Below are 8,869 nucleotides of genomic sequence, written 5' to 3'. Positions count from 1 at the left end.
GACAAGCTGAATTAGAAGCTGTTTGGTTGGCTAAGGAGAAAGAAGAGGAAGAAGTTAGAAAAAGAAAAGGCAGAAACTTCAGAACTCGTGCAAGAGCTGGAACAAGAAAAAGGAGCTATGGGGGAGTTCCGTGGTAAGTAAGAATTAATCTAGCACTAGGAAGAGGCTCCCCAGTAGAGGGACAAAGTTAGGCTCCCGGTAGAGGGATGAAGTTAGGCTCTCAGTAGAGGGACAAAGTTAGGCTCCCAGTGTAGAGATGAAGTTAGGTTCCCGGTGTAGGCACGGAGTTAGGAAAGTCTAGCCTCCAAAAGGAACAGAAAAACTCAGATATGAAGCCATGGGATCCGCTGCTTCAAAGGTGAAAGTAAAAACCGCATTAGTGTGGCTTCTCAAGCTAAGTGGAGTTAAATTAAAAAATGAAACTCTAGACAAATTCTTGGAAACAATAATTAAAGAGGCACCCTGGTTTCTATAAGAGGGCTATGTGAATCCCTAATATTGGGAATGACTAGGTTGAGACTTGCAGGCAGTGGATTTGAGTACCCTATTACCGTCAGGCATGCTAGCCATTTGGAATTTAGTCAAATTTTGCCTGACAGACAAAAGTGGAAAGTATACTGCTGAGATAGAAAAAGGGGTAGAAGCATTAGAGGAAGTAAAGGAGGTTATGTCTCAATATAGTGATCAGCAGAAACGAAAGGAGGCTAAAAGACAGGACAGTACTGATGAGAGTACAGAGGAATCTTCAGATAGTGGAGATGAAGTAGCTAGCATAATATCTAAGTTGAGCTTTAAGTGAGGAAGACCGCCTGAGCCCTCAGTGCCTCCCTTACCCTCACCTCCTCCTTATACAAGGGATGAGGGAAATGAGGGGAAACACAGTCGACAAGTGTTCCTAGAAATTGAAGAGGCCTTTAATTTGATTTCGGATAGCCAGTATGTGGTCCAAGCAGTTCAACGATTGGAAAATGTAGGGTTAATTAAGGCAACATCCACTGTTTTTGACCTTTTGTCATCCTTACAAAAAATGTATATGGGGTAGAAAAAAATCCTTTTTGTATTATTCATATCAGAGCCCATACTGGATTCCCTGGGCCATTGACAGAAGGCAATGCTATTGCAGATACGTACACATGTACAGTGTTTGCCTTTTTGTCTGCCTCCCCTTTTCAGCTTGCCCAGGAGTTCCACACAAACTTTCATGTTAATGCAGAAACCCTGAGAAGAAAATTTAACATCACACGAGAACAAGCTCACGAAGTGGTATTGAAATGTGCCCATTGTGTTTCCCTGTTGCCTCAAAAGAGCATAGGGGTAAATCCCAGAGGACTTAAACCATTAGCAATCTGGCAGATGGACATTACCCATATTTCTGCATTTGGATCTTTAAAGTATGTCCATGTATCAGTGGATACCTGCTCAGGTGTCATTTTTGCCACTGCTCATGCAGGGAAAAAGGCGCAACATGTTATTGCTCATTGCCTTCATATCTTTGCTGCATGGGGTATGCCAAGACAAATTAAAACCAATAATGGACCTGCCTATACATCGCAAAAATTTTTACACTTTTGTCAAGCTTTGGGAATACATTTGGTTCATGGCCTGCCCTACAATCCCCANGGCNAANGCATTGTGGAAAGAGCAAATGCAACTTTAAAATATGCTTTAATTAAACAAAAAGGGGGAATGGGAGTACAATTTAAGTCCCCCAAAGATAAATTAAATCTTATTCNTTTTATTNTTAATTTTTTAAATTTGGATTTTGATGGCCATTGTGCTGTGGATTGTCATTGCTCTCCACATGTTGCTAAATCTGTGTGCCCTTTGGGTGCCAGAACACTTGACATGACCGTGGAGAAAGAAACCTACCGATAAGTACGGTGATGGCTCAGGAGAGAGAGTTATGGGGGATAGTGAAGGCCCTTCCCCTACCGGTTCCCCTGAGTGTTGATGCTGGTGTTTATCCCAGATTCTGTGCAATGCCTTGTTTAATGTATCCTTGAAGGGGAGTCTGTGCTTTTCTGTGGAATGTAATTGTAAACTTACTTCTTTATGTATGGTACTTCCCTTTTTCTTTTTAGTTGGTAATAGGACTAGTTCTTTTGAATTAGAATGCTCTAATAGCACATGCTTTTTGTCTCAATGTTGGAATGCTACTAGACACCACCACCACCACCCCGGCGATGATGACCAGAATACCCACAGCCATACCCTGGCCTCTGGAGGTGCAGAAGGGTCAGTTGTCAGTGCTCCTAAGGAATAGGAGAGATTTTGGAAATACAGCCACTAGCGTTACAGCGGTGATTGGAGATGTTGTGGTAGATGGTATGCATGCACAGGCGGGCACAGGCCGACCAATGACTGCTGACTCAAGCTATGGTGGCTATAGAGTCAGGTAGCTTACCCCATGTTTGGCTCAGTATAATGGATTATTAATCCATGATGGGTAAGACTCTCACATGTGCATACCAACCTAAGACAGGTTGGTGAAAATGAGTTCACCACACCAATGACGGGTAAGGATGTAACATGGTTGAGGGCAACATAAGACAGATGTGATCCCATAGCCAAGTTAATTAAACAAAAAGGGGGATATCCTTTTCTTCTTTTTTTAACTAATTAAAATCTGCATCTTTAATAAACACCTACAATCTAGTAGCATAAAACACTGTTATGTCATTTATTGCAGAAGAGTAGGTTCCTTAGAAACTGCTTAAATATCACTTACATGCTCTAGAGTGGACCTGCGTTATGTGTGACCAACCTATCCTCAGACTGCTAACACTATTTTGCTAGTGGTGGCTCTGGCTGTGAACCATTTTCTCCCTCCCAACTTTGCTGGAGGACAGATAGGGGCCCGGAGAAGGACAGTGAAAGGTCCATGGGAGAATTCTTCACTAAGTACTTCACAACATGGGAGGCAAAAAACTTCATGAATCTATTTTGCTGTCATCTTCAGCATGGCATTCAATATGTCCTGCAACATCCTGCTTGGATCCTTTCCTGGCTGTGAAAAAGGTATCGCAGTTCCTCCAGCGACACTTGAGCATCTGGAAGTTGGGATTGGTATGGTCAGTCAGCAAGTGTTGTTTCAAGTGATCCACAACACCAAATATCAGAGTGCAGCCATACCACCAACAGCAGTAATTCTACATCAGATTCAGCCTCACAGCCTGGATGATGCCATCATAACAACCAGTGTAAATCACACTCTCATGGATGGTCATACACATAATCATGTCTTTGTGCCCTCCATAAACTTGCAGTCGATCATGGGCCTGTAACTCATAGACATGAACAAACTTGTCCAGGCAAGCAGTCAGCATCACTTTCCCCAGAATATTCACCACAGTCACTGCATGGTTGTGGCCTTTATAGATGCGTACAAGCTCACCAGTATGAATGTTGTGAGCATGCAACGACTGGTCACTGGAGCCACTGAACACAAGGTCATTTACCACCATCATGCCCAGAACAGTCTTGCTGTGGCCCTCCAGGGTTCAGAGCAGCAGTCCATTCCGTGCATCACGAACACGAATGGTGCAGTCATACAGAAAAAAATGACACAAATGCCAAAGAAGTTTTCTCCATCAACTTTCTCTTTATCTCCAGCTCATCCTGTTTTTGTTTTTCATCAGTCCTCTGCCTCTTATCCCTCCCCCCTCTCCTGGATCCAATCAGTATTCAGCACACTCTGAACATGAGTCGTGCATGCAGGCAGGGTGCATAGTGATAGGCCAGTGACTCATCAGGTGGGCAGCACAGGATCTTACAAGTCCACAGGCTCAGGTTCTTGGAAAACAGGGATCACAGGGCTTGGTCACACCCACTTCCCACACCTTTTATCTTTGTGATTCCTTTGTTCTCTGCTCTCAAAAACTTCTCTTAAAACTATTCTGTAAACTCTGTCTTGGGATTTAGAAAGTTGGGGGTATGGTTAAAAAAAATCTGTAACAAAATGTTGATAGTTAAAAAAGGTACACACACAGTTAATCTTAATTTGCTACAAAATGTTATATGTGATTCAACTCTTGTTTAGGTAAATAGTTGCTTTTAAATAGCAACCATGTGGCCTGCCTCCATCTTGGCATCAGGATGAAAGCAATCAAGTGGTTGGCAACCATCTTTACTGAGGTGGTTTTTGGTGTGTTTGTTTGTTTGTTTGTTTGTTTTTTTAAAGAGTACTTAACCACCATATTCATTAAGAAAACTGCATGGTATAAACCAACTGAAGCATCACTCACAAAACTTAAGTCCCTTTGAGCCCTCTGCTTATCACTGTATCTCCTTTCTAGATAAACGAGGCAACAGTTGTTTCCAGAATGTTTTGGGTAAGGGTGCATTTTTGTTTAATGATAAGTTTCTAAGGGTATAAAGGTTAGTCAGGTTAACAGAAACTGCTTTAGAGTTGTATGTCTGACTAGTTATGTCTCTACTAACTGCTCAATACCAAGCTTGCAGAAATTTTTAGATAAGGAGCAACAGGATATATTTGATAAATAGATTGGTGAACTCCTAAGGTCTATTTAGGTTCATAGCAACTGTCTTGAAGATGCAGATTTCGTTGCTCTGTCTTTGTTCACTTTGTTAAGCCTTAACTGTTTGGATAAACTGAGTCATACAAGAAACTATAGTATTCTTTGATGGTGAGCTACAAAAGGATGAAAATAAAGTTCCAAGCCTTTCTGTGGTCTGCATTTATGGTTTAAAGTTTTATTTATTTTATTTTTATTTATTCACTTTACATCCTGATCACTGCCCCCTCTCAGTTACCCTCTCCCACAATCCTCCCACTCCCACTCCTCCTCTTCTCTGAGATGGTGGAAGCTTCCCCTGGGTATCCCCAGACACTGGCACATCAAGTCTCTGCGAGGCTAGGAGCATCCTTGACCACTAAGGCCATCTCAGCTAGTAGAATATATCCCACACACAGACAACAGCTTTTGGGATACCTACCCTACTCCAATTGTTCAAGACCCTCATGAAGACCAAGCTGCACATCTGCTATACATGTTCAGAGAGGGTTGCCTTGGTCCAGCCCATGTATGTTCTTTGGTTGCTGTTCAGCCTATGAGAGCCCCAAAGGTCCAGATTTGTTGACTTTGTTGGACTTCCTGTGGAGTTCTTATCCCCATCAGTACCAGCAACCCTTCCCCCAACTCTTCCACAAGACTCCCCACAGCTCCATCCACTGTGTGGCTATGGATCTCTGCATCTGTCTGAATCAGCTGCTGGGTAGAGACTGTCAGAAGACAGCCATGTAAGGACTCCTGTCTGCAAGCATAACAGAGTATCATTAATAGTGTCACAGATTGGTGCTTGCCCATGGGGTGGGTCTCAAGTTGGACTGGGTATTGGTTGGCCATTGTCTCGGTGTCTGCTCCCTCCCCTGTGCCTGCATTTCTTGTATACAGGAAAATTTGGGGTGGAAAGTTTTGTGAGTGGGTTGGTGTCCCTATTGCTCCAGTGGGTTTTATTTTATTTTATTTTTTATTTTTTATTTATTCGCTTTAGGATTTCAGTGAAGATTACAAACAATGGCAACACTAATATATCTAATATTTTTATTTCTTTTGCAAACTTTTTTATTTTTATTCTTTCTAAGCTTTAAGGAGTTGACTAGGGTCTGTCTGTCACAGATCAGACTCCAAATAATTGCAACAGCCTAAGCTTCCCCACTTACTGCCTATCTCTAAAGGTGGGATCTCTCTCTCTCTCTCTCTCTCTCTCTCTCTCTCTCTCTCTCTCTCTCTCTCTCTNTCTCTCTCTCTCTCTCTCTCTCTCTCTCTCTCTCTCTCTCTCTCTCTCTCTCTCTCCCCTTCTCCCCATCTTGAGACATCCCCCTTCTGCAAATAACAGGACCCCAGGCCTGGAAGTTTCAAGTGTAGAGCCAAGATAAAAACACTCAGAGGCCCCAATGGAAGGACAAGAGTAACCGAATTCCGAGTCCTTGCTCAAGTGTGGACTTGTCAAGGTCAGCCTGAGACTGGGGCCTGAAAAGAGTTAAGGTGGACTTGGCTTTTTCCCCTGAAGAAACTGGAATTATAAGTTTCAAGGTCTGTACTGTTCATACGCTAGCCTGCGTTCCCTTGTGCGATGTTATGTGATTAGCTCTCCAATGTTCTAGTTCCTTTGGCTGATATTTTCTACTGGCTCTGAACCCTTTCTCCCCTGTATATAAGCTTGCTTGACGTAGGACAGAGCTTGTACAAGACCGATCCAAAACTTTATTTCATGTCTTCTACCTTCTGAACTCCTAGCTCCTCTCTCCTAGAACCCTGTCATTGAAGAAGGGCCTGCTGGCCCAGACCACAACCCCAGCCTGCATTGTCTTGTCATAGAAGGCTTCCAGACAGCAAGTCAGTTTCAAGTAAAGCGGCCCAGGACAGAGGCCCTCATCAGGTTACCCAGTCACTGCTTTCCAAACCCACTTCAGTCACCACTTTGTGGGCACTCCAGGAAATAGGAGTGCCAGGCTACTGCAGACTGACATTACAGAGGAGGGTGCAGCAGAACACCATCTCTTTCCAGATTCAACTCCTTCACTCTCTGCAGTCAGTTTCTCATGGACCCAGGACAAAGAGCTTTGAACCACTTCCCTTGGGTCTTTGTGCTTGCCAGATAACAATCCCATCAGTCTGAGAATGGCTACAATGAGAAAGTCTTGCAGTGGCAGAAACAAGGGGGTCATTGTGTCTACTGGGTATGTCTTAAGCACCCAAATGAGGCCCAGAAGGCAGAAGAGAATGTTCTAGATTAGGCGTCAGATTATGACCCGGTGTCTGGATAGCTGTGCTCTTTGCTTAGAATGGAGTTGCACCTAGGACTTCCGTGGGCCTTGTGGGATTGTCTTTTTTCTCTAGAAACCAGGGCTCACTCACCCAATCTTCCCAACATTGTAGAAGGTTTCCAAGACCTGGTACAGAGTGCTAGCTCAGGCCTTGTGACATTTCCAAGGCCCCATGCCAGGGACTCATAGTTGCTTGCAGAAGGTAGAGCTGGCAAATCCCAATATGGGTCAGGTATGATGAAGAAGTGATCAAGATATATACCAGCCAAGTGAGCACCTGCGTAGCTTCAGGGCACTTCCCTGTCTTTCTCTTTGATATCAAGGCAGAGTGATTCCCTCTTCTAGGTCAAGTGCTTACTTATCAATCCCCCAAGGGCATCAGGTAGCCTCATTTGCTAATAGGGTCCTTACTACAGATGTAATGAGATTTTAAAAAGGTCACACTGGGCCAGGGTGATTCTTTAATCCAACACAGCTGCTATTTCCACCCTACCTCCACCCTCTATCCCTACCCCCTCCCGTGTGTGTGTGTGTGTGTGTGTGTGTGTGTGTGTGTGCTTGAGTGTGGCTGCTTGGATTGTGCACATGCTATGTGTGCTTGTTGCATGTACTTGTGTATGTGTGCAGCCAGAGGACATCTTCAGTTACCATCTACTCTACTCTTCTGAGAAAGAGTTTCTCACTGGCTAGGAGCTCACCAAATAAGCTAGACTGGCTGACCAATGAGTCCCAGTGATCCTCCTGTCTCTACCTCCCTAGTGATAGAATTACAAGCATGCATCACCATGGCCAGAGTTCAGGCTTTGAGCCTCCAGAGTGTAACAAGGAGCAGTAGCTTTCTAGACTCTCTTTCATGGAGACTTTGATATACTTGATATTTTTTTCCCAAGGCTCCAAAGCAAAGGGTATTTTGAAACCTGAGCAATCGAGCTCAGTATTTGTCCAGTCTTAGGCCAAAGGACAGTGATGCAAACGTCACTCTGTAAGCTTCGATTTGTTCATATTTTTTTTTTCACTGTCTGGGCCTGTGCCATACAGGTTACCTGAGGCCAGTGGATCTTTGGGAATTCTGGGGTAATCGAGGCTCTGCCTCTAAGATGTCCCATCTGATAAGCAACTAGAGTGAGATGGGGACAGAGTGACCCTCAGGCTAGCCATGCATGATGACAGGATAGCAGTCTGGCTGGAGGAGGTGGAGGCAGAGGTGTTTGTGGATAACCTTTGTAGCATGTGGGCTCTTAGAAAAGAGCTGGCCAGAAAGAGGCTGGTGCTTAACAATGGGCAATGAAAGAGGCCGGTGCTTAAAATATCACATAACATAGGACTGACTGGTGAGACTGGGCATTAGAGGAGAGAAGCCTTGACTATTAGTAGAGGACTTTGAATTTCCTTGTATACAATAGGGAGCCACCGAGTATCTTAGAGAGGAATGAGCAGACCATCAGCATAAGGAGACAGCAATCTCCCACTGACTCGCTCCTTGTTGACTTGAGGGGGAGGTGTGTTCACCCTCTCCATAATCACACCAGGATCTCACCCATTCACACACCACTCTGGCAGGCTCATTTCATTCTGCTCCGCTCCATTACCTTAACTTCAACCGGCTGTTCTTGTTGATGATATATTCTAGCAGCAAAAGACATGTCTTCAAGTGTCCACTACATATGAAGCACCACACACATACTAGGGTCTCAGAGATATCAGTTTTTTAAAATCAGTGTGACACCCTAGGAGCGTCTCTCCCACTTTCAAGCCCATCGAGTCCCATGCCCTCCTGTATCGCTCTCAGTGTCAGAGGCCCTTTCCCACCCCAAGTCGTGGATGCAGTTATTCATACCCAGCCCTCCCCAGTCACATTCTCCTGCTGGTAACAGACCAGCTAGTCTGAGATGTGCTGTGCTGTGGGGTTGACCACCTTCCCCATGAAGAGGATATCCTTGGTGCTGCTGGAATATATCATCAACAAGAATGGCCGGTTGAAGTTAAGGTGATGGAGCGGAGCAGAATGAAATGAGGCAAAGGAACCGGTGACTGCTGCAGCCTCTGTGCCAGCTTCATTCACGTCCAGGGTGGCCTTGT

General features: G+C 44.5%; 1 pseudogene; it reads right to left on the bottom strand.

The window, feature by feature from the left end:
• Window positions 1-2,930: 2,930 nt before the first annotated feature.
• LOC110324085 lies at window positions 2,931-8,558 on the bottom strand (annotated as a pseudogene).
• Window positions 8,559-8,869: the final 311 nt, after the last annotated feature.

This window comes from Mus pahari, chromosome 7, assembly GCF_900095145.1.
Source record: "Mus pahari chromosome 7, PAHARI_EIJ_v1.1, whole genome shotgun sequence".
Taxonomy (NCBI): Eukaryota; Metazoa; Chordata; class Mammalia; order Rodentia; family Muridae; genus Mus; species Mus pahari.
Note: the sequence above shows the minus strand (reverse complement) of the source record. Positions and strands in the feature narration are given on the sequence as shown.